We start from the raw sequence: 24,955 nt of genomic DNA on the forward strand, positions 1-24,955 counted from the left end.
TAGATGAGATTACAGAATATTATAATTTCATTAAATTACTTCTAAGAGAGTCAAATGTTGGTTTCTGAATTATTTAATAAAGAGAAAAAATGAATTTCGAGTAAATTAAAAATAATCTGCTTGAGTTCTCTGTAATGTAGGTAAAGGTTTGTTATGAACATATATGGGGCTGCAACAACTAACTACTCTTAGCTTGGACGCAGCATGTTGCAGTCATGGTTGGGTGGGTTTCTACGACAACAAACATCTCGTTGTCCACATCATTTGATCTCTTTCGTTTCTCCCTCTCAATATTTCTACATTCTTTCTCCACTGTCTAATTTTCAATCTCTGTATACTTTCCTTTTCCGTTCTGTTAATCTTTTAACATGACCCTTGTTTCATTCAGCTGTTTCCGTTTCCTTTTCTGTTGTATCTCCTTTTATACACTCAAGCAAAAATGCACGTATCTTTTATATTCAAATGTATGCTCAGTGGCGTAGGGATCATTGAAGGCATTCGGACCCCCCCTCCGACGAGCTATAAGGCTGGTTCCAAGCGTGCATTCCTATCAATGAGTATCCCATCAACACCTGCCACATTTTTACTCGTTGTATGCTACAGTATATAATATAAAATGGCGCCCAACGTGGGGCCCGAATAATAATAGTATACTTTAAAAATCACCATCTGGCAGTTTGCCACAGTTATTCGGCTTCACCAAAAATACTTTTCAAACTTGTTAATCATTTACATACTATCATTCTATCTCGTTTTTATTTCCCCCTTTTAAGGTATTGAGTAACTAATAGGAATACATTTTGGGTCAGCTAGTCATCCTTAAATGGCCATTAGTTTCCAATACTTTCCTTTCAATTACACTATGGTCTTGTTGGTACCAGAAATTGGTGTGGAATTCCGCTTCTGGACTTTATTTAGCTAGATCTAACCTGCCAATACTTTGGATCAATATAGCCATAGCCTTTATCATTCTTCTGGAAATATGGAATAGAACTTCCATACCAGTGTATGAGTTTTTCTTTCTATCCTATTCAACTTTCTCTTTTCTTTCCTTGAGTCAAATGATGTCCTCAATAACAAACCTTTGCTACCATAGGGTTCTCAAACAGATTAACATTAATATATGAAATCAGGTAATCCGTTTTCTTGATTGAAAGTATTTTTTTTAATCATTTTTCTTTTTATTAAACTCTTTGAAAATTATTATTCTTTTATAACTAATTTCTTTTCGAGTGTAAGCGTTAACTATTTTAAATTTTTTTCCATTTTTTCTTTTGTTCTATATATACTCCAAGAATTTGGACTTTAGTCCAGAAATTGATTTATTACTCAAAATTTAGTCTTGTTTTTTTTTCACCCTCTACAAGTATTTATACTTTTTTGTTTTATCTACCACTCAAAGTTTTAAAACTTTTTGTATAATTTTTCTCTGATCCCTTATTAATTGTGTCTATAGTACGTGCCAATATTTCTGTACTTACACCGAGGGAAAAATTAATCAGTATTTTAGCAGCAGCAGCCAGCATATCCATTTTATAACAAATTATTCGCTTAACTTCACATGCAAGTGGAGTTCTGAACTCAACGTTTATATGACGATATTTCGAATGCTATTCATGCATTAATACTACAAACATTAGTTATTGTTGCGTTGTTGAGATATTGATCACGTGATTGTTGTTCAATAAATTTTTGGGATTTTTTAGAATTTCTTGTAATTCTGGGAATTATCCTTGCGTCAAATTTTGGAAGTAATTTGATAACCCAGTTCTGGTTTTCCCGTTGAATGGTTATCGAATTTAGTTACGGTTGAATATTGTTATCGGCTGTCTTATAAATTTAGGGAAAATATACTCAAGGATCGCATAACTTAATATTGTTTATGGATTTATTTCCCTAGTCGTTTGCACTGGTGTTTTTTAAATTCACTACGAATTTAAACATTTATATTAAAAATAATTTTCTTCCAGTTTTCATTCTTCAATATTGAGCCCATTTCATAGAAATCTAAAGAGTAACGGAAATATTGAGAATTCGTTTTATTTTTAAGGCCATTCCAAAAAGCAGACACTTTGATTTATTTTAAACGTCAGTTTTGGTTTTTTTCGTTTCAAATTGTTTCCCAAATGAACCGAAGTATATAGTAATAGTTTGTTTGCTGTATTTTCACGAAGCATACTCAAGGTCCAATCGAGATAGGATTTTTTTTCCTAATATATTTTTCATTGATTTTTCCCAATCGACTTCGATTTTAGATACATTTGGTTATACCAAGATTTTTGTTTGTTTTTTTATTCAACGTTGGACTTGATTACAGGTCATTAACAGGGAAGGAAATACCGAACTATTTTCAAAATACTATTTAGAAATATAATTTTGAATTAGATTGGTGATATTTTTCCTGAAGTGGTTTTCAAAATATATTGTATTGGACACAGGACAATAAATCACTTTATTTGTTTATTTTGTGATTAACTTTATATGAGTATTTTGGAAATTTATTGCTCAAAAGTTACTCGATTTGTAAAGCTTCGGATTAATATTTAGCTTGAGCTCCGGCATCACTTTTATAGTTTTCCCAATTTTTACGATTAGGGGTAGAGAGTAAGTCGGTTTTCCTGAATATATCCTTTTAGGGACCTGGAATTTTCTCAGTTTTTGATTGATTCCATTGCTTTAAAGTTCCTATTTCCTATTCGTTTAATTAGTGGTTAATAGTAGGGGGATTTTTGTTTGATCATTTGTGCTTACCTAATTTTATTATATTATTTCAATATGGCTTTTGTGCAAGGTAATGAAGAGGCGATTAACGATCCTTCAGAGGAAACTCCTGTATGCGGAGGATGCGCGACATTGATTAGGAACAAAACCACATTTGTCAAGACCAATTGTGGACATACATTCCATAAATCCTGTCTGGCAAAATGCGAGAAATTAAGACCGTACTGCCCTGTCTGCAATTTAAGGCTGTATAGCGAGCCTTCAACCCCCAGTTCATCCGGTGCTTGTACTAGGTCCCAAACCAAGGCAGCCTCTGCTCAACCAGCAGGCAGTTTACCAATTGAAGACCAGTCTAGCTCTGCTTCTGCGGTGCCAACGAATACCACTGTTGTAGATAACACTCTTAATATTCGTTCTGGTGATCTTCACCAAATGATCAGTTCGATTGTTTCCGAACAACAGGCTCAACTTCTTGCTAGCCTTGACAACCGAATCTCTCGTTTAGTTCAGAGCAATGTTGAGTCACATTTTTCTAGACTAAACCTAAACGGGCAAAGCACCTCAGCTTCCGCTGTGCCTGGCGCTAACCAGCCAACGCCTCCAAACCGAATGCGTACTGCAGAAGAGATTGAACGCACATTCCATGAAATGTTCGGGAATCCTCTCAATAATTCTCAGAACAATGGTCGCTTGAATGCAAGTAATTCTGTACCTCCTGGCTCTCAACAGTCATCCTCTTCAGATTTGTCATCAAGACCAGACAAAGTCCTTCACATCATTGCCAACTGGAGGATAAAATTCACGGGTAATTCGAGTGGCATTAGTGTAGAGAACTTTATATACAGAATCGAATCTCTTACTGTACAAACGCTGCATGCAGATTTCGATTTGCTTTGTCGAAACGCAAGTTCACTTTTCGAAGGAAAGGCCGCCGATTGGTTTTGGCGTTACCATCGGTCAGTATCCCATGTATCCTGTAGTGACATGTGCAGGGCCTTGCGACAACAATATGGTGATTCACGATCTGATGTTGACATTAGGGAACTCATTAGGGACCGAAAACAAAAACAGGGCGAAAGCTTTGATAATTTCTATGATTCGGTGGTCGAATTAACAGATAGATTGAAGGAGCCTTTATCGAGTGGAATGTTAGTGGAGGTTTTAAGAAGAAATTTATTACCCGAAATTCAACACGAGATTTTGAATTTAAAAATCACCTCGATTCAAGAGCTCAGGGATGTATGCAGGAGGAGGGAGTTTTTCCTTCAGGACATTCGACGCAAGCATGGAAGTGGGTTTTCTAAACCAGCTATGATAGGGAAAAAGGTCTATGGTATAGATGAAGTGTTGGTAGACGACGATGTAGAGTTACCACTTGCCGAAAACGACCAAATTTCTGCTTTGAGCTTAAATTGCTGGAATTGTCATCAGGAAGGACATCGCTACCAGGACTGCCTGTCCGAAAGGACAATCTTTTGTTATGGTTGCGGTGCTCCCGATACTTACAAACCGCAATGCAAAAGATGTAACCCAAAAAACTGTCGTTCGGGTGCACAAACGAGTGCACCGAGAAAGAAACCCGATGTGGAGTAACGATACTCCAAAGACCAAAAATTGATACCATACCCGAATGTGACAATAACAAAATTAGTACCAAAAACTTTAATGAACTTGATTCGGATAGGTCTGTTTCAACCACACACACATTCAAACCTTTACATGTACGTGTAAAGGAGTATTATGAAGCACGAGACAGGATCTTCAACGAAATTCCAAAAACATCTAGGTCGGCTAGGCGGATTCGAGACTTTTGGAAGAAGGTGAGAAGTTTCAATAAGAAATTTGTGTGCTCAGTTTTAGATAAACCCTCTGATATTCGACCATATGCTGAGGTCATCCTCTTTGGGGAGAAGATGTTAGGGTTGATGGATACAGGAGCTTCTTTAAGTTGTGTTGGTGCAGGTGCTGCTAGGAAATATTTAGAGTCTGGGAAATTCTATAAAAAACTGAAATCGTTTGTCAAAACAGCAGATGGCAAGACCCAGGATATTGTGGGCTTCGTGGACACAAGGATAACGTTTAAAGGATTAGAAAAGGATATTACAATCTTTATTATACCTAGTTTAGACAGGGACCTCTTTTTAGGGGTAGATTTTTGGAACCTGTTTGATTTGCTTTCTCCAGGATTAATTTGCAAGGATTACCTGTCAGATAATATGGCTATGATATCCGAGGTTACCCCACAAGTTCAGCTTTCTGAGATACAAAGGCAAAAACTAAATAAAGTTGTTGCGCTTTTTCCGTCGTTTGCTAAGGAAGGATTAGGGAGAACTCGTGTCCTTGAACATGTTATAGACACTGGTTCTGCCAAGCCTATTAAGCAACGACATTTTCCGGTCTCCCCGGCTATTGAAAAATTAATATACGATGAACTAGATAGAATGCTTGAACTTGGGGTAATCGAAGAATCAAATAGTCCATGGTCGTCTCCTGTTGTCCTTCACAGGAAACCGGGGAAAAATAGATTGTGTTTGGACAGTCGAAAGTTAAATTCAGTTACTGTAGGCGACGCTTATCCGTTACCCCACATTGATGGTATTTTAAGTCGTCTGCCAAAAGCCGAGTATATAACTGCCTTAGATCTGAAGGATGCCTTTTGGCAGATTCCGTTGGATCAGCAGTCAAAAGAGAAAACAGCATTCACCGTTCCTGGGAGACCGTTGTACCATTACACGGTCATGCCATTCGGCTTGTGTAATGCGCCACAGACCATGTCGCGTCTCATGGATAAGGTCATTCCACCGGCTCTCAGGACGGAAGTGTTTGTTTATCTTGATGACTTGCTGATTGTTTCGGAATCTTTCGAAAGACATCTGGAAGTTCTAAGGCTAGTGGCTGGTAAGATACGCGAATCAGGGCTAACCATCAATGTGGAGAAAAGTAACTTCTGCGTGGCAGAGGTGAAATATCTTGGCCATTTAGTTGGAGGTGGTGTCATAAAGACTGACCCAGAAAAGGTGTCAGCTATCACTGACTTTCCTGTGCCGAACTCTGTTAAACAAATTAGAAGATTCCTAGGGATGACGGGGTGGTATAGGAAATTCATCAGGGACTACGCTTCTATTGCCACGCCTCTGACAGATCTCACTAAGACAAAACGCAAGTTTATTTGGAATGATGAAGCTCAAAAAGCGTTTGAGACTTTAAAGACCCATCTGAGCACCGCCCCAGTTCTACATAGCCCAGATTTCTCACAGCCGTTTTACATACACTGTGATGCTAGTAGAACTGGTATAGGAGGTGTATTGGTCCAGAAAGATGCGGAGGGCGAAGAGTTTCCTATTGCCTTTATGTCAAAGAAACTCAACCAAGCCCAACGTAACTATTCGGTGACCGAACAAGAATGCTTGGCAGCAATGCTTAGCATTAAAAAATTTCGAGCGTATGTGGAAGGACATGAGTTTACTGTGATCACTGACCACGCGTCATTGAAGTGGCTCATGTCCCAAACAGACCTCAGCACGCGGCTTGCTCGATGGGCTTTGAAGCTTCAAGGCTACAAATTCTCAATACAACATAGGCGTGGTAGTCAGAACGTAGTGCCTGATGCACTTTCCCGAACCAACTCAGATGACTTGTCCGCTCTTGAGGTAGGTAGTTTCTCCGTTTTTGAAGTGTCTGATAAAAGCGAATCTCATGATTATAGTGGCATGTTTGTTGACTTGAGTTCTCCCATTTTTAAATCCGACAGCTATAAGCAGCTTATAGGAAAAGTAGAGAAGGCTATAGATAAGATGCCGGACTTACGCATAGTTGACGGGTATCTTTATCGACGTATGGAACACGCAACAGGGGAACAAGTCCAAGATGATCTTGCGTGGAAATTATGGATCCCACAGGAAATGATTCCCGAGGTGTTAAAGAGGGCCCATGATGACCCTCTGTCCGCTCATGGTGGTATAAATAAAACTCTGTATGTTCTGAGGAAATTTTTCTTTTGGCCAAACATGGTAGTGGATGTGAAAAATTACGTAAACGGATGCGAAATTTGTAAGTCCACAAAGCATCCTAACCAGCCCCTACGACCACCAATGGGTAAAACCGCAGAAACACACAGGTTCTTTCAGAAGATATTTATAGATTTTTTGGGACCCTACCCGCGATCTAAAGTTGGAAACATAGGTATATTTGTGGTCGTGGATCATATGACGAAATTTCCATTCCTAAAGGCAGTGAAAAAGTTTTCCTCTGACATAATTATTGATTATCTGGAAAACGAATTATTTTATACATATGGCGTCCCTGAAACTATAGTGTCAGACAACGGGTCTCAGTTCAGATCCAACCTATTCAGCAAATTTCTTCAGCGTTATAAAGTTCACCACATGTTTACTGCCGTTCATGCTCCTCAGGCAAACGCCTCTGAACGAGTAAATCGATCAGTTCTCGCAGCAGTCAAATCATATATTTCGCCGAACCAGAAGGATTGGGATCAAATGCTTGGTAAGATTTGTTGTGCACTTAGATCCTCATTCCATTCTGCTATCGGGACAGCACCATATTATCTTGTTTTCGGTCAACATATGGTGACAAACGGCTCTACTTATCCCCTTCTACGTCAACTAAATATGCTAGAAGACAGAACTGTGAATTTTAGCAAAGATGATTCTCTTGCTATAGTAGGCAACAAAGCTAGGGATTTAATGCAAAAACAATTTGAAAGGAATCAGAGGACTTATAATCTTCGAAGCAAAGAGGTGTCCTATGATGTAGGTCAGGAGGTCTATCGGCGAAATTTCAAACAGAGTAACTTTTCTCAAGGTTACAACGCGAAACTGGCACCAACTTTTCTTAAGTCTCGAATTCGTCGAAAGCTTGGCAATTCCAACTATGAGCTTGAAGATTTACAGGGAAACCTGGTGGGCATATACCACGCAAAAGACATACGACAGTAGATGTTGTGAATGCAAGCGGTATCAGCCTTGGATGTAAAAAATTTTACCCCAATGCTGATTTTGGCTGGGGGAAATTGTAATGGCGCTTGCATTGACTATGGATTTTTCTTGCAATAGCTATTTTTTTTATTAATTTTTCTTTTGCATTTAAATTTTAACGGCTCAGTACGGCGACCTCTGTGAACAATATGCGTGAACGTATGCGAATTATCTATCAGCCAATTGACGTTCTACCCTTATTTATTTTTATGCTTTTACCAACATTTTTTTTTTGGAATAGAAACGTTAGTTGAAATCATTACCAAGGTTTCATCTAGAATTTTTTAGATTTTCTCGTTCATTTGGTTTAGTGAAGCTCATACCGTCAACTACAAAAAAAGTTAAAAAGTTAAAAGTCTTTCTTAACCTACATTAACGTTGTGCTTAAGTGGAAATTATTTTCACTTATAAAAATTCTAATTTTTATTCTTGAGTTTACTCTATTTTGCCTAGTAAGTACGCCTTTCGTTTTTCTTTCCCATTTAATTTTTTTTGGTAAAGGAAAAAACTAAGAGAAAAAAAAATATTTTTTTTTCCATTTTATTAGCATTTTCGCATAGGATTCCATGACGAGGTTATGTCAGGAGATTTTTCCTTTCAAATAAATACATGGTTATGTATTTGGATTGATTTCTCTCACAGTATACGCTTTAAAATACCTCAACTGGTAATTATTTTTTTTTTCTTTTGCGCACAGGTTTTGGTTTTATTTTTCTCATTTGATATTTCTTCATTCCTATAGGCTGAATTGCTTAATATTGCAACAGGCTAACCTGCCTAAGGTTAGGTGAGATCGAAATTTTTGCAAGCTATTCTGCTGCTGGCACACAAAAATTTGCTCAATTTGTGGAGATCCCATATGCAGATTTAGTTCTCACTGGTCATCTCAACAAACGCAACGTAAACGAATCGAATGTTCTGTGTTCTACCGCCGCATTGATTGCCCAAACAAGTGAAGTGAAAGAAAACCCCAAATATCCAATAAAATCGCTGCTAAAATAGCCGGTTCGGTACCAATCAAGCCCAAACCAAGTTTCCATTTTGTGAAAAGTGCGAGAAATCCCCAAACACCAATTTTATCGTAGTGTAATACCTATCGAATTAGCCTTTTTCCTCCATGAAAAGAAGTGCCGCCGGAAAATTCGACTAATGTAAAAGAAATACAAATTTGCGAAAATCCGTCATTCTAATTGTCCATATAAGTGCTGCTAAATATCATTAAATTACCTATACCTAATCAAGAATCAGAGAAATTTTGCTTTAATTCAGTCACGACATAGTGTTTTATATATATTTGCCTAAACTTCTTCAAAACATTGATTTCGAGTGTTATAAGCATTGGTTAATTGGTTTAAATTTTTGCTCTCAAGAAAAAAAAAAGAAAATTGTTTGAAAATAAAAAAGTCATAGAGTGCGAAAAAATGGAAAGAAAACATACAACAAAAGTCTCTACATGAATGTTAAGAAAAAAAAAAATGTAACAAAAAGAAGAAAGAAAACCACAATCGCATTTGCATAAGAAAAAAAATCTTAAATAAAAATTTTACAGAATATTTCAGCAGAAAGTGAAGTGTACAAATTTTTGATACCGTTGGTTTGTTTGTAAGAAAAAAGAAATATCACCTAATATACACAAGCTTGTGCATATAAATTTTTGGAATTTATGACCATTAATGATCATTAAAAAATCAGTGTCAATCTATTTGAGATTTACTGCCAGTGCAATGTTAAGTGATGTTCCTTTACAACTGTTAACCAATGGTCAATGATAATTACAAGTGTGTGTGAATGTTGTAACTCTGCTGTTTAACATTTCTTACTGTTAACTTAACATTTTTAAGCAACCATCACAAAAAACTCTACACTCTCTCATTATTGAATAACACTCTCTGAGAACACAACCAACAGAGAACACCTTTACCTGCAGTCTCTTTGTACTATCGTGGTCCCCATTGGTACCACTCTGCCGACGTCGAAAGCGCTTTCAACGAAGGAGAAACCACAACAGAGAATCAAAGTAAGTCATTGAACCTCTTTTATTTAAATTTGCATATGATAATGATGAAGAGAGAAAGGGAAAGAGTGACCATGCAAACATATAGTTTCCAATGATATTTAACTTGTAATCTTTCGTTGATTTTAGCCAAACATTATTATTAAAATATGTTATACTAAAACTAATTACGTTTTAAATGTTAAAACTAGTTAAAATAATGTAATACTTTTCCCTTAAATAACATGTTGACAATTACTAGAAATTATTACTGAACTATATGGTCACCCTTTCTCTATCCTGGTTGCATTTTGAAATATGAATATGGTTTTGATATCCAACATGCCCAAATAACTAGAACAGTGTTTTTTTTTCCTTGTAACAAAAAAAAAATTAAAGTTGCATGTACTTTAAGCAAAATTCGAGATAAATTTCTCTAAACAAAAACTGAAAGCAAAAGAAACTCAATATACACTTTTCAAGATCTTTTGTTGTTGTTTTCCCTCCAAATAACACTCGACTTATAGATTGTCCAACAACCGATAGATATTATTTTTGATTTAATTTGTCTCATTATTATTCTACTATATAGTGTTAATTTTTTCCATGGATATATATATATATAATTTATTTAATTTTTTTTATTTTCTAATTTTTATTTAGTAATAATAATATCCCGTTCTCTTATAATTAAAAATATAAATTACCCATCGATTAGATTACATATGTACGCGGGAAAATAATTTCATTATTTCTCTTCTATATTTCAAACTAGTATTTTTCTCTAAATTTCTGTTTCCATCATTACGACCTTTCGTCATTGTTTGATTAATAGCCTTTAAATTTCATAGTATATAAACAACATTTATATCATAAATTGAATTAGTAGAGCGGATCTAATGAAATTATTTTGTCCATCTCTTATTAATATACATATATGCCTTTACTTTTCATTTGGAATCATAAAGAATGATAGATGAGATTACAGAATATTATAATTTCATTAAATTACTTCTAAGAGAGTCAAATGTTGGTTTCTGAATTATTTAATAAAGAGAAAAAATGAATTTCGAGTAAATTAAAAATAATCTGCTTGAGTTCTCTGTAATGTAGGTAAAGGTTTGTTATGAACATATATGGGGCTGCAACAACTAACTACTCTTAGCTTGGACGCAGCATGTTGCAGCCATGGTTGGGTGGGTTTCTACGACAACAAACATCTCGTTGTCCACATCATTTGATCTCTTTCGTTTCTCCCTCTCAATATTTCTACATTCTTTCTCCACTGTCTAATTTTCAATCTCTGTATACTTTCCTTTTCCGTTCTGTTAATCTTTTAACATGACCCTTGTTTCATTCAGCTGTTTCCGTTTCCTTTTCTGTTGTATCTCCTTTTATACACTCAAGCAAAAATGCACGTATCTTTTATATTCAAATGTATGCTCAGTGGCGTAGGGATCATTGAAGGCATTCGGACCCCCCCTCCGACGAGCTATAAGGCTGGTTCCAAGCGTGCATTCCTATCAATGAGTATCCCATCAACACCTGCCACATTTTTACTCGTTGTATGCTACAAGGTACATGGATAATTCGGAGCCGGTCCCCTACTTTTGCGCATATAACCTTCTACTCGAAAGACGTTCAACTCTTGTATGGGCCCATAACTGTTTCTTCAGTTCTTTTTCCTTAGATCTTGAATGTGATAAATCGTATTTTTGTTTGTTTCCTGATTACCAGAACATATGTTAAGCACTCACTATTTTGCAAAATGTAGTGTAGACTTTTGAATGTCAGTTACGATCCTGCCAGGAGTCGAACCTGGAATCTTCTGATCCGTAGTCAGACGCGTTATCCATTGCGCCACAGGACCATACTTTTTCTAGAAACAGTGATAAAACACTGGATTATCGTTATTTCGTATGCCACAGGAACTGCCATTTATATATGAGACATCGGGGTCACCAATTTATCGAATTTGAAGAATAGATGTAAAGTGGCCTGCTCATTGTGTTCATCTCTGCTGGAGACCAACCATTTGTTATGTCATGGAACTAAGAATCATCGAGTTTCTTCTGTATTCTACTTTATGTTATGAATACACAAGAGTTTGGTAAAATTTAACGAAGGATAGATCAACGATCAAGAAATGAGAATCGACGATATTATATAAAAAGTATTTTATTTTATGACATTGATAGAAAAAATTACTTCAAAAACTACCCTTGTCTAGCCAATCACATCTGATACAAATTCCTTAGATCGTGATGATTATTTCTTAAGAAAACAACATTGTGCAGAAAGATAACAATATACTTCAAAATCACCAATTAACGTGTCTATAAGTTAGCTACAATTATATTTAAAAACTCATCATGTAGGCAAAAATATTAGAAAGTGCTCGAAATATTCGATTTTCTTCCATATTTGTCTTTATTATTTAAGTATTTGGCCGACTAGTGCGAAGATTTTTAATAATTTATCTTTCTAGTTGATTTCTAATGATCGAGATTGCATATGTTTCTATTAATTTCCGGCCTGGAATAAACTCTACTCTTCGTTCTCTACAAATAGCTAAGTTCTAAAAATATTCAAAATTTGGACTACAGTTTAGCTAGGATCTTCTGAACTTAACCACAGATCAAGTGGATCAATTTGTTCTGATTTATAGGGAAATCAGCATTCTTGATCGAATCTACATTTAATGTTGTTTCCCAAAGACGAGGCAAAAGAAATCTCTCGATCCTGCCAGGAGTCGAACCTGGAATCTTCTGATCCGTAGTCAGACGCGTTATCCATTGCGCCACAGGACCATATATCGGATTTTTTCATTATATATAATTCCGAAGAATTCTCTTTTTGAAATCTTGTAATTCCAAAAAATGTTTTTCAATATATTATTGGAAACATTTTGTTTATACAGTTGTGTTTATATTACAGTAAAACGAGTAGGAGTTACATTTATGTTGAAGTTATAGGAAAAAAGTAGAGTGGCCCATCAATAAGCCAAAAACCAGATGAAATTAGTGGTCATGACTGATTTTGATCCATTTTAGTTTTATAAAATGACAGGCGTCACCATATCGAACCTATATTAAAATCTTCCCGAAATTTGCGGGATTTGACGTTTATAAAACGAAATTTAATCGTGAAACCAATGTTTTCTTTTGAAACTGTAAAACCGCCAAGTCAGCAACCTATGGGCGAACTCGAAAATCGATCACAAGATAATAGCATTGTTCCAGAACTAAAAAGTTTTTACAATTTTTACGACTTTTACACATTTTACCCCGAAAAAAAGTCGGTTAGTCGAAAGTCGATTTCCTATCCCTAAAACAAAAGTTAACATATTGCATGGTAATTTTGAATTTCAAATAAAATTTCCTATTTATACTTTTCCATACTGCAGTAAAAAGTACCTCGATCCTGCCAGGAGTCGAACCTGGAATCTTCTGATCCGTAGTCAGACGCGTTATCCATTGCGCCACAGGACCCATATGCCACAAGAGCTACAGTTATATTCTAAAAATAAATAAAATCACCAATAATACCAGCTAAAATCAGGGGTTATTTCTGGTCCGATATCCCAAGATGAAATGGACCAAAATATTCTAATTGAAGGAGAAATTCTACTTGAGTCTATTCTTCTCTCGTTGATTGAGTTATTTTCGTGTTTTGGGGACAAAAATGTTGATTTCGATCCTGCCAGGAGTCGAACCTGGAATCTTCTGATCCGTAGTCAGACGCGTTATCCATTGCGCCACAGGACCGTATTGAAATGGTATTAATGAAATTTTGAAGTTGCAAATTATTTATTGTAACTTCAAATTATGAGCTAAGTTTTATTGAAATTATTGGTTTATTCCAGTTTTATTTTTACTTTCAATACGCACTTAAGAGGTTCACAAAAAAAAGTAATTGAAAACTCTTCAAGTGGTCTACTGACACATTAAAACCACTTGAAATAGTTTCTTTGTACCATTTAACTGTCATGGTCCATTCCACACAACCGAGATGCAGTGACTTTTGTTTTTTCTTCTCTAGCTGGGGGCAATATACTCGCTAAGTTGCATGAGCCAATGGGTTAATAATGTAAAAATTTAATACAAAAAGCTTCGATCCTGCCAGGAGTCGAACCTGGAATCTTCTGATCCGTAGTCAGACGCGTTATCCATTGCGCCACAGGACCACACAATGTAACGGTTTGAGAACCCATGCAGCGAAATTTTTTCCAAGATATCTTCAATAATCTTAAGATAAATATTTTGTATTCAAGAATGATTTTGACGAAGTTCTATGAGTAGATTTTAGATTTGAGCTTTTAAATATCATTAATTTCAATCAAATCAATATCAAGTCTCTTTTGATTTAAAGTTTAATTTGTCGAACTTTACATTTACATTGAAAGAGTTTCAATAACAATAGGCTAATACATTCTATTGGCTTATATTCCAAATAACTTTAGCTATTGTTTTCAATAAACTTGTTAGAACCAGGAAAACAAACTGAAAAATTGAATAATAAAATGTAATCTAGATGAATCTAAGCGAGCCCCAAATACTCTACATTTTCCAAAATTGTTTTCATCTCTCCGTTAAAAAAATCAGCAAAAGAGCATGTTTCGATCCTGCCAGGAGTCGAACCTGGAATCTTCTGATCCGTAGTCAGACGCGTTATCCATTGCGCCACAGGACCACATAGAGTCTTGTAAAAATTATACAATTCTGGAATCCAGTTAATTTATAATACGAATTTCGTAACTAAGAAACTTTCTGCAAAATAAGAAATAAGAGCCACTATTCTATCTACAAAAGACCTCTTACTAGGTCTTCTATTCTACAGAAGATTCCAAAGGGATATGCAATAGAAATCCACTAAGAAGATTGGGGAAACTACTATTCTATAGAAAACCTTTTAGTTTTTTCACTTTTTTTGATACCAAAAAATTCTGCTTCGATCCTGCCAGGAGTCGAACCTGGAATCTTCTGATCCGTAGTCAGACGCGTTATCCATTGCGCCACAGGACCTTGCATTTTTGTCGAATATGCCTCGACATGATGCTAAATAAAAAATGGATCTGAAGAAAAATTATATGAGATACAATTTTTGAAATTTGCTCCGAAGAAGATCAGTCTGCCATAATCTTGTAATTAGTTAGGTTAGGATCAATATCAGCTTTCAGGTTAACGAGGTTATATACACTTTGATACTATCAAAAATGTGCCTCATCAAGATAATGGTTTTAGACCCCAAGTACATATGTTTCTATGAAATCCGTTTCAGAAAATTTGCAGTCGATTCTGCCCATTCCGTCAGTCTGCCTGTCTGTTTGGCTGGTGTGTACTATAAATATCAAACGAAACAACCCAATGGATCCAAACTTTGCACCTGATAATATTTTGTAAAAACTTAGACCAAGTTCGAAGATACGCCATATCGATCTACTCCTTCGGGTACCTCACCCACAAAAGTTTTAATGTTTTTGCTAAACTCGCGATGGGAGAAAACGGTTTAGGACAAACTTAACACATCGTAATATTTTTTCCAGGCATAGTTCAGGTTGGAATATAGACTATAACGGTCCACTCATTCGAGTATCTTACAACGAAAATTTCAAATTGTTTCGCAAAAGTGCAGTTTAAAAACATATCTCAAATCGTTTTGATTTTTTTTTCGATCTATATAACAACGATGTAATTTTTTCAGTCGAAAATTTTTACTTTCAGAAGTAATGGTCAAAAAGCTCCATAAAACCCAGCATGGCCTATATTGGACAACACCTTCGGCTACTTGATTACAGTTTAAGGGCTGTTCGATGATCGTTTTGAATAGTTTGTTATAAAATATAGTCTTTGTGGTCCTTTTTATAGCGATATAATGCCCATGTTTCCTCATAAAACAACCAAATGCTCTAAAAGTTCATCAACAAAACAAGTTATATGGTTGTACTCAGAACTAACCCCAAGGAGCACTCGCTTTAAAACAATATCCGTGTCCCTAACTGGACTTTCGCTTAAATAGCCGGAATTCGATCTATCCATAGATGAAAATCCTAATTCCCATAAGCTGAGTGAGGGCACACATCTTCTGTTGGCAAAGCCGGATTTTCGGAATTTTGAAGGTTTTAGCCACATTATTCTCACACAAATTATTTAGTCTCCGTATAGGAAAATCCCCTGTAGACGTTGCCAGCCGATATTCGGTATTTTAAAAGTTGTAGCCACATAATCCAGCCGAAATACCTAAAATCTGGTTACAGCGACCGAACTTAACGTTGTTTACCAGGGTTTCGGAGTTGGAGTCTAGCAAATTTTGTTGGAGTCGGAGCCGGAGTGGTGACAAAAGCTCGTCTCCAACTCCGGCCAACAATTTGTTCTACATTTATCAAAAATTTCTTAGATCAAAAATTCTATAAATGCGTTAAAGAATTATAATTTAATCGGAAACAATTTCGGGTCAAGATCTTCTAGAGGATTTACTGGTCATCTCATAGAATGCTCACTGGTCTTCTCCTCTTGTTTTCTATTAGTAGTTATTAATGTCTTCTGTGAAAGGTCCTGCTGGACGTCTAAGAAAGACCTTGTGGTACTTTAAGAGAAATCGTACTGAAGATCAACTGGACTTTTATAGAAGTTATATTGATACTACGATTTTGAGAAAAGTTAGAGTCTTCTTTAAGATGATCTTCCTGTCATTTTCTTTTATTATATTGCTATGAGGAAATTTTTGTGTGTTTGAAGATCTTTTCAAGAACTAACACGGTGCTCTTGAAACAATTTTAAATGGAAGGTGCTTACACCTCGGAAGTTTTTGCGGATTCTGAAACTACAATGTTCATAGATGAGAAAAATCTAAAAACAAAAAAAATCGCAGGAGCGCTTTTTAAATAAATCGCGATTTAAGTTGACATTTTTAGGAGTTGTTTAGGTTTTCACGATTTTGCTTAGAAACCGCAAGTCCTATTAAAATGAGACTGAAGAAAATGTTATAGCTATGAAAATTCTATACAAGACTGACCTTTATGGTATTCTCATCGGTTTTACCGTTTTTGAGATATAGAAGTTCAAATTGGGACAATTCAAATTCAATTCAATTCTGTATCGCCCCTTATAAAACAATGTCATGACTGCAAATTCCCAACTTAAACTTATGTATCTAAAAAAATAGTACAACTTACGATAAGTTACTTAAGTCAGTCTTGTAGAGAATTTTCGCAGCTTTAAGATTTTCGTAGGTCCCATATCGATAAGACTTACCGCATTCAAGCAAAATCGCGAAACCCTAACAAAAAAACCTAAAAATGTAAACTGAGCTTCTTTATCTCAAAAATGGTACAGGCTGGGAACAAATGATAAAAGTCAGTCCTCTAGAGAATTTTCACAGCTACAACATTTTCTTTAGCTCCATTCCGATTGGACTTGCGGTTTGCAAGCAAAATCGTGAAAACCTAAAAAACACCTAAAAATGTGCATTTTGACCGCGATTTATTTAAAAATCCCTACAGAGATTTTTTCTTGTTTTTGGATTTTTCTCATCTATGAATATTGCTGTTTCAGAATTCACAAAACCTTCCCTTGTGTAAGCGGTTTTCATCAAAAGTTAGTTAAGGTGCACCCTTCATGACATTGTTTTCTAAGGGGGCGATATAGTCAATGCATTGTCTCAATTTGAACTTCTATATCTCAAAAATGGTAAAAATTATGAATATACCGTAAAGGTCGATCTTGTAGAGAATTTTCATAGCTACAACATTTTCTTTAGTCCCATTTTGATGGAATTTACATTACAGAACATTTGTTCCATAGGCCGAACTAAGACAAGATCTCCATTCCTCTCTATTTGTTGCTTCGCATTCTGGAATACCGCGCCTTATCATCTCATCATCCACTTGTTTGCGGCATCTATTCCCTCACCTGCCAATTCTGGGTGCACCGCCAAGCGGTCCGTATTTATACGCCTTTTTAGCGCGTTCATCATCGCTCATTCTTATGATATGGCCTAGCCAAGGCAATCGCTGCATCTCGATACGTTTAACAATATTGATGTCGTTGTATAGCAGATACAGTTCGTGGTTCATGCGACGTCGATATTCATCGTCAACGCAAATTGGTCCGTAGATCTTTCGAAGAATTTTTCTCTCAAACACACCAAGCACTGCCATGTCTGCTTGCGCAAGTACCCAGGCTTCGGAGCCATATATCAGCACGGGTAGTATCAGTGTTTTGTAGAGCGTTACTTTTGTTTTGTTGTGGCTTTGTTTTTAAACTGCTTACTTAAACCAAAGTAGCCTCTGTTAGCCAATACAATTCTTCTTTTTATTTCACAACTGATGTCGTTTGTTGTGTTTACGGAGGTGCCGAGGTAGACAAAGTCTTTTACTACCTCAATATTATAGAAACCAACTTCCAGTCGGTCCGAGCTCAATGGACGCATTGCGCGTTGACACCATCAACGTGGTCTTCTCACCGTTTACCGCCAGACCCACTTTAGCAGATTCTCCTTCGACCTTTATAGAGGTATCAGTTACTGATCGGCCCATGATGTCTATATCATCAGCATAAGCAAGTAACATGTGGACTATTGGTGTAGATTGTGCCACTTCTTTTGACGTTTGCCTCTCGTATAACCTTTTCCAGCAGGATGTTGAAGAGATCACACGAAAGGCTGTCTCCTTGTCTGAAACCTCTTTTGGTACCAAACTCTTCGGAGAGGTTCTTTCCTATTTTAACTGAGGACCTCCTGTCAGTCAAAGTCATTTTACAAAGCCGGATGAGCTTTGAGGGGATACCAAATTCAGACATGGCTTGGAATACCTTTGAACGCAGCGGGCTGTCGAAGGCTGCTTTATAATCGACAAAAAGGTGGTAGGTCTCGATCTGCATCTCTTGGGTCTTCTCTAGGATTTGCCGCAAGGTAAATATCTGGTCAATGGTGGACTTGCCAGGTCTAAAGCCGCATTGGTATGGTCGAATTATCTCGTTGACCATAGGCTTTAGTCGTTCGCACAATATCCCTGACACGATCTTGTAGGCAATAGGGAGTAGACTTATGCCCCTATAGTTAGAGCATACAGTCTTATCTCCCTTCTTGTGAACGGGGCACAGGATACTCAGGTTCCAATCGTTGGGTACTCGTTCTTCCTGCCAAATGGTGCTAACTAGCTGATGAATACACCTTATCAGCGTGTCGCCTCCGGTTTTAAACAGCTCGGCTGGTAAGCCTTTATTATTCTTCAGCCGGTTGATTGCTGTTTTTACCTCATCTTGACCGGGTGGTATACATTCAATACCATCTTCTGGGATTGGATCTGTGGTATCATCATCTACTTCGCTACTATTGGATACCAGCAGATTGGAGAAATGTTCCTTCCATATCCTGAGCACGCTGTCTGTATCTGTACCAAATTACCTTGCTGGTATCTATAGGAGGATGTGCCTGTACCAAAACCAGACTTCATTCTGGCTCCTGTACATCTCGATTTTTTCTTACTCCCGCTTTTCCATTTCTCTCTTTTTCTTGTGGAAAAGACGTTTCTCTTCTCTTCGTTTCTCCCGATATCTCTATCGTGCGCTACGCGTTTCTACTGATTGTAAAGTAGCTCTATATGCCGCATTTTTCTCTTCGGTACCAGCACGACACTCCTGGTCATACCATGAATTCCTTTATGGAGGTCTCTGGAAACCAAGTATAGATTTTGTGGCAATGGAGTGGGCAATATTTTGCCATTGTGTTGTTATGTTATCGGGACAAGGAGTGCTCTCGTTAAGCAATTGGGCTAGTTCAGTGGAATATACTGTGGTTATCTGTTGTGTTTGCAGATTCTTAATTTGAGATTCTTAATAGTCCAAACAGTTCTCCACCAAAAATTGTCAACCTATGTAGGTCCAGGATTTTGGCTACCTTTTTTGAACGAACTACTTGTTATTTGATTTTTAAGGTTCTTATGACTCCGGCACATACGGTCCGTTGGGCGTCGCACGGTGGTTCAGAAATGGATTTTCCTGGCCAAAAATCAAAATTTTGTTTTTTCAAAGATATTTAGTTTCTATATGGGATTCGATAGTAAACATATTTAAACTAAGGAAACCAAAAAATTAGGTCAAAATATTGGAAGGTGTTGGGTGCCCATAAAAACGAAAATTTTCCCCATTTTTGGGAAATGCGTAATTTTTGCAAATATCTGGAGAAAGAAGTGGCATTTAAAAATCATTTTAACAAATTACCGTAGCGTTTACACAACATGAGCTATTTTACTTTTCCTCAGGTACTAAATTTTATGAAATTTCAAATTTAGTGGACTAGAACTTTTGTGGAACAGCATGGAACAATGTTCTGTTTTCACAGAAAGATACCGGAGGGTCTCCTCTTTTAGCGCATATATACTTTTGTACCCGTCCCGTTCCGTCCGTTTAACACTTTTTTCAATTTATTTATTGGAGTTTGACCATCTTTAATATATAGGATTTATAAAAAATCACAAAAACAGCCATATTTTGATGAAAAATAAACTCAAAAGTTCAACTTGAACTCAAAAGTTCAACTTGTCTATCTAACAAAAAAAAGAATTCAAAAATATCTCTATCCGTTAAAAAGTTACAGAACTTTGACCAAGAAAAAATGATTCTGAACCACTGTGCGTCGCGTCACACGTTAAAAACAACAACCACATGAAAAAGCTGTAAGTGATGCCAAGTTAGTTCTTTAAGTTTTCATGTGGTTGTTGTAACGCGACGCTCAACGGACTGTATGTATTTGGCCCATTAGGGTTTACAACACTTATTCACAAAAATGTCAACGTACATAGTTCCAATATAACGTTACCTCCCGATTTTCGGTATTTTGAGGATTTTAGTTACAATTTTTAACCGAACTACCTGCAATTTAACATTAGAGGTTCCCAGTGGTCACAAAACTTCTCCCAGTGGTTAAAAACTTCTCTCTCAAAAATTGTGGACATTGGACCACGTTGTGGTATTGCCGCCACATAACGCTACCGCCGGTTTTAAGGTGACCGAATTAGCAAAAATTACGTATTTGGGGTTCCCAGGGCTCAAAAAAAAATCTCAACATAAAATTGTGAAAATTATTTATTCCATGTAAGTTGAGAGTACTCGTATTTCACGGTGGAGGGTATAACATTTTTTTTTAATTTTTCAAATTTGTGATCTCTGTTCAGAGCACATTTATGTAGGTCCACAACTCCTCCTGTTATGTTTTTTTTGTACAATCAAAAGCTGAAAATTAATTTTATTTGAAAATAAATATTTTTCAATCAATTTTTACTTAGTTTAGGAACAAAAATATTTCGATCCTGCCAGGAGTCGAACCTGGAATCTTCTGATCCGTAGTCAGACGCGTTATCCATTGCGCCACAGGACCACACGCTACGATTGTTCCGGTTGCAAAAGTTCCAAACCATACACCGCAAAATTCTGACTACAAATTATGTACATACAACTTTTTCGGGTAGAGTAATTGACAGTTCAATTACATTGCAGCTGTTCCGAGTTATCAATTTTCAATACGAATGATATTTAAAAATGAAATTCTCAAACTTTAAAATAAGTTCTTTTAATCAATGTGCCTGAGGTCGAATAGCGGTCCTGTGGCGCAATGGATAACGCGTCTGACTACGGATCAGAAGATTCCAGGTTCGACTCCTGGCAGGATCGAATCCATACATTTTTAATGAAAACTACTTTTTATTGCGATTATTTTTTTGTTTTTGATTTGAAAAGGGAAATTATCCCAAAAATAGGAATACAAGGATATCAGGCATAAATATGTACGAGTATGTAAGGCATGGAACAGAACCCAAATAAATATTCATATTTGTTGGAACCCAAAAATAAATAAATAAAATTTTTAAAATATTGAATACCATTATCATTCCATTCATCGCTTTTTCACATTCCCGAATATCAACCAATAACCGCCACCATTCATTCATCAATTGTGAAATGTGAAAATTCATGTTGTATGATATAAGATATTGTTGGGTTTTCTGCTGCTGCTTTCTCGCTCCCGGGCATCATAAAGTCAGCCATCCATCCATGGTGATAGCGCGCTAAAGGTTTTTAACGAAACTTTATTATAAAAATGGTTAACAGCATGAATGGTTTGTTGAATTCTTTTAATGGTCACATGGTTGTCAGGTTGATTTCCCAGGTTAGCCAGGTTAGATGGATGAATGGGTGGTTGGTTGCACATCATCATCATCATCGATTACCATGGTAGCTGCTGTTGGTCTTGGTGACAAATATTTGCGGAGCGACACCCCTTTACGTTATATTCAAATTGTTGGGAGGGGCACAGAAGGAAATTTCCAGAAATAAATGGAAGTAACTTCATTAAAGAAAATGATACTAGAAGACCTTGTAGTTAATTTTATATAAAGATGAATATAAATTCTACTAGAAGGTCTTCTAGTGTTGTTTCTTTGATGAAGTTACCATTCGTTTACAGCTAAAAATGTCCTTCTGTGCCCTCTACCAAAAATTTCATTTTGGCACAAATTGCTGCAAAGACAAAACCTTAAAGATAGGTATATAGGGTGTCCTAAGAACCAAGTTTCAGTCGGCTTTGCCGTCAGAGATCATCCTCAGCATGTGTAGCTGAGGAGCTTTTCTACCCATTGAGAATCCGAAATACAAGTTACAGCCACTGTGGCAGACTAATCCTTCAAAAAACTTCACATCGAGCGGTATCTTAGAACCTTCCAATCTTAGAACCCGCAATACCTCTCCTAAGGAGGTTATATTAACACGTACATCTATACCGACAATTATCTGTAGGCCTGTTTTCTACCCATATCAAATACTAAATACCAAGTTTCAGTTAATTCAGTAAGACAATATGGCCAAAAACTTAAAAAAAACTTGAAAATTGGGAGGCATCCTACTATAGGGGCTAAATGAAAACGTGGACCTATACCGACAAATTTCTGGTAGAAAATTTTGCACCATCAATGAAGTCTTAGTACCAAATGTCATCCATTTCAGTGGGATATAGAGGCCACAACCTTCAAAATACCGAAAATACGGAGGTACCCTACTATGGGGGCTATATGAAAACGTGGACCTATAACAACAAATTTATGGTGTAAAATTTTATACCACCAATGAAGACTAAATACCAAATTTCAGCCATTTCGATGTGATATTTGGGCCAAAAACCTTCAAAATACCGACAGTCGGGAGGTACCGTTCAATGGGGGCTATTTAAAGACCTGGACATATACTGACAGATTTATGGGGAAAAGACTAAATACCAAATTTAAGCCATTTTGGTTGGATAGTGAGGCCGCAGCCTTCAGAATACTGAAAATCCGGAGGTACCTTACTATGGGGGCTATATGAAAACGTGGACCTAAACCGACAAATTTCTGGTGGAAAATTTTATACCACCCATGAAGCCTAAATACAAAATTTCAGCCATTTTGGTGGGATATTGAGGCCGCAGCCTTCAGAATACTGAAAATCCGGAGGTACCTTACTATGGGGGCTATATGAAAACGTGGACCTAAACCGACAAATTTCTGGTGGAAAATTGTATACCACCCATGAAGACTGAATACCAAATTTCAGCCGTTTGGGTGGGATATTGAGGCCCCAATCTACAAAATACCGAAAATCCGCCTGTACCCTGCTATGGAAGCGACATGAAAACGTTGATCTAAAATAAAAAATTTCTGCTGTAAAATTTTATACCGCCAATGAAGCCTAAATACAAAATTTCAGCTATTTCGGTGGGATATAGAGACCACAGCCTTCAAAATACCGAAAATCCGGAGGTACCCTACTATGGGAGCTATATGAAAACGTGGATTTATGCCGAAAAATTTCTAGTGGAAAATTTTACGCCATCAATGTGAGCCATCTTTACTTCCACAGAAATTTGTGCGGCGTCTAATAATGGATTTTCATTTCAATTTTTTTGTTGTTTTGCTTTGTTTGCAACACCCTAATGTACGTAGCTATATTCACTTCAAATAACATTGTTTCCCTTTCCACATTTACAACACATTTTGACAAACAATTGACAACCAAAAACCATACACAACCCATACAAAGAGTATAAACCACCAATTGTGATGATTCATGAGGAAATTTTGAAATTCCGCTAAACGTGAAGAGCTCCCTACTTTCTATGACAGACAGACATAGTTAACAAAAATATTTATTAAATTTGTTGATTGATATGACCTGAGGAGTGTATGCAACAAAATGGTTACAACAAAAAAATGTATTCATAAATGGTAACAACCGTTTTCAATTTTCGGATGACAAAACCAAATGAAGTTATCAATTAAATTTGATTTTTAGCAACAGCTAAACAAAATCATAAATTTTGAAATTCAAACAAATAAAAATTCTAAATTGTGATTTGAGAATCTGTATCATTCAAATGAATCATTTGAAATTATGTATAATAAATTATTAAAGTAATATTTTAAATTTATTTAATTAAAAAACATTTAAAATTTAATTAAATGTAAAAATATTTTAAATCTATTTTTATCGAAAAATATTCAAAATTTATTTAAATCAAAAAATATTTAATATTTATATTGAAAATATTCAACAATTACATATGTGAATATAAAATTATTTATGGCCTGTTTCACTAAGACGATTCGAATTCAAATTCGTTCGAACTACTACCAAACTTCTGTTTGTTGAAAAATATTTGACTCATTTGTGTTTTCAAACAAGTTTAATTTTTACTATAACTGTAGTTTGGTCGTATTTAGAACGAATTTGAATTCGAATCGTCTTAGAGAAACAGGCCATTAATTTTTTCCAAATTTAAAAATATTTAAAATTAAAAAATGAAATAAAAAATAAAAATTGTAATTGGAAAGTAAAAAAATCAATGGTTTTTGGTTATTCGTATTAGCAACATTGAACTGTTATACAAAGTTTTTGTGGTATAGAAAACAATTTCAGCTCCTTAAGGTATGCTAAGTTTTTAGAGAATATCATACCGCTATCAACCAAGCCAAGATATCATCAAAATTTATGCGGTATTGCCACATTCACATTTGATCTCAGAATTTGTAAATAGTGAAGTATACTTTCAGGCATAACTCAACAACCTTTTTAGTAGGTGTTACCATTTTGATAAAAATAGCCCCAAAAACAATTTAAAAGAATCAGTCGTCTTGATTGACAGCTTACTTACTTAGCTGGCCCATTACAGAACATTTGTTCCAAAGACCGAACTAAGAAAAGATCTCCAATTCTCTCTG

At 36.1% G+C, this 24,955-nt stretch overlaps 9 non-coding genes across 9 annotated transcripts; 1 reads left to right on the top strand and 8 right to left on the bottom strand.

Moving 5' to 3' along the window:
- Window positions 1-11,505: 11,505 nt before the first annotated feature.
- On the bottom strand, window positions 11,506-11,578 carry TRNAR-ACG (transfer RNA arginine (anticodon ACG)). Its single transcript has one exon. It is a non-coding gene; the product is annotated as a tRNA-Arg (tRNA).
- Window positions 11,579-12,445: 867 nt separating this feature from the next.
- TRNAR-ACG (transfer RNA arginine (anticodon ACG)) lies at window positions 12,446-12,518 on the bottom strand. Its single transcript has one exon. It is a non-coding gene; the product is annotated as a tRNA-Arg (tRNA).
- A 608-nt stretch (window positions 12,519-13,126) lies between these two features.
- TRNAR-ACG (transfer RNA arginine (anticodon ACG)) lies at window positions 13,127-13,199 on the bottom strand. Its single transcript has one exon. It is a non-coding gene; the product is annotated as a tRNA-Arg (tRNA).
- Window positions 13,200-13,402: 203 nt separating this feature from the next.
- On the bottom strand, window positions 13,403-13,475 carry TRNAR-ACG (transfer RNA arginine (anticodon ACG)). Its single transcript has one exon. It is a non-coding gene; the product is annotated as a tRNA-Arg (tRNA).
- A 346-nt stretch (window positions 13,476-13,821) lies between these two features.
- TRNAR-ACG (transfer RNA arginine (anticodon ACG)) lies at window positions 13,822-13,894 on the bottom strand. Its single transcript has one exon. It is a non-coding gene; the product is annotated as a tRNA-Arg (tRNA).
- Window positions 13,895-14,327: 433 nt separating this feature from the next.
- TRNAR-ACG (transfer RNA arginine (anticodon ACG)) lies at window positions 14,328-14,400 on the bottom strand. The gene has a single exon. It is a non-coding gene; the product is annotated as a tRNA-Arg (tRNA).
- Window positions 14,401-14,659: 259 nt separating this feature from the next.
- Window positions 14,660-14,732, bottom strand: TRNAR-ACG (transfer RNA arginine (anticodon ACG)). Its single transcript has one exon. It is a non-coding gene; the product is annotated as a tRNA-Arg (tRNA).
- Window positions 14,733-21,011: 6,279 nt separating this feature from the next.
- TRNAR-ACG (transfer RNA arginine (anticodon ACG)) lies at window positions 21,012-21,084 on the bottom strand. Its single transcript has one exon. It is a non-coding gene; the product is annotated as a tRNA-Arg (tRNA).
- A 220-nt stretch (window positions 21,085-21,304) lies between these two features.
- On the top strand, window positions 21,305-21,377 carry TRNAR-ACG (transfer RNA arginine (anticodon ACG)). The gene has a single exon. It is a non-coding gene; the product is annotated as a tRNA-Arg (tRNA).
- Window positions 21,378-24,955: the final 3,578 nt, after the last annotated feature.

This window comes from Musca autumnalis, unplaced genomic scaffold (genome assembly GCF_047663935.1).
Source record: "Musca autumnalis isolate F117 unplaced genomic scaffold, ASM4766393v1 scaffold_5, whole genome shotgun sequence".
In the NCBI taxonomy this organism is placed as follows: Eukaryota; Metazoa; Arthropoda; class Insecta; order Diptera; family Muscidae; genus Musca; species Musca autumnalis.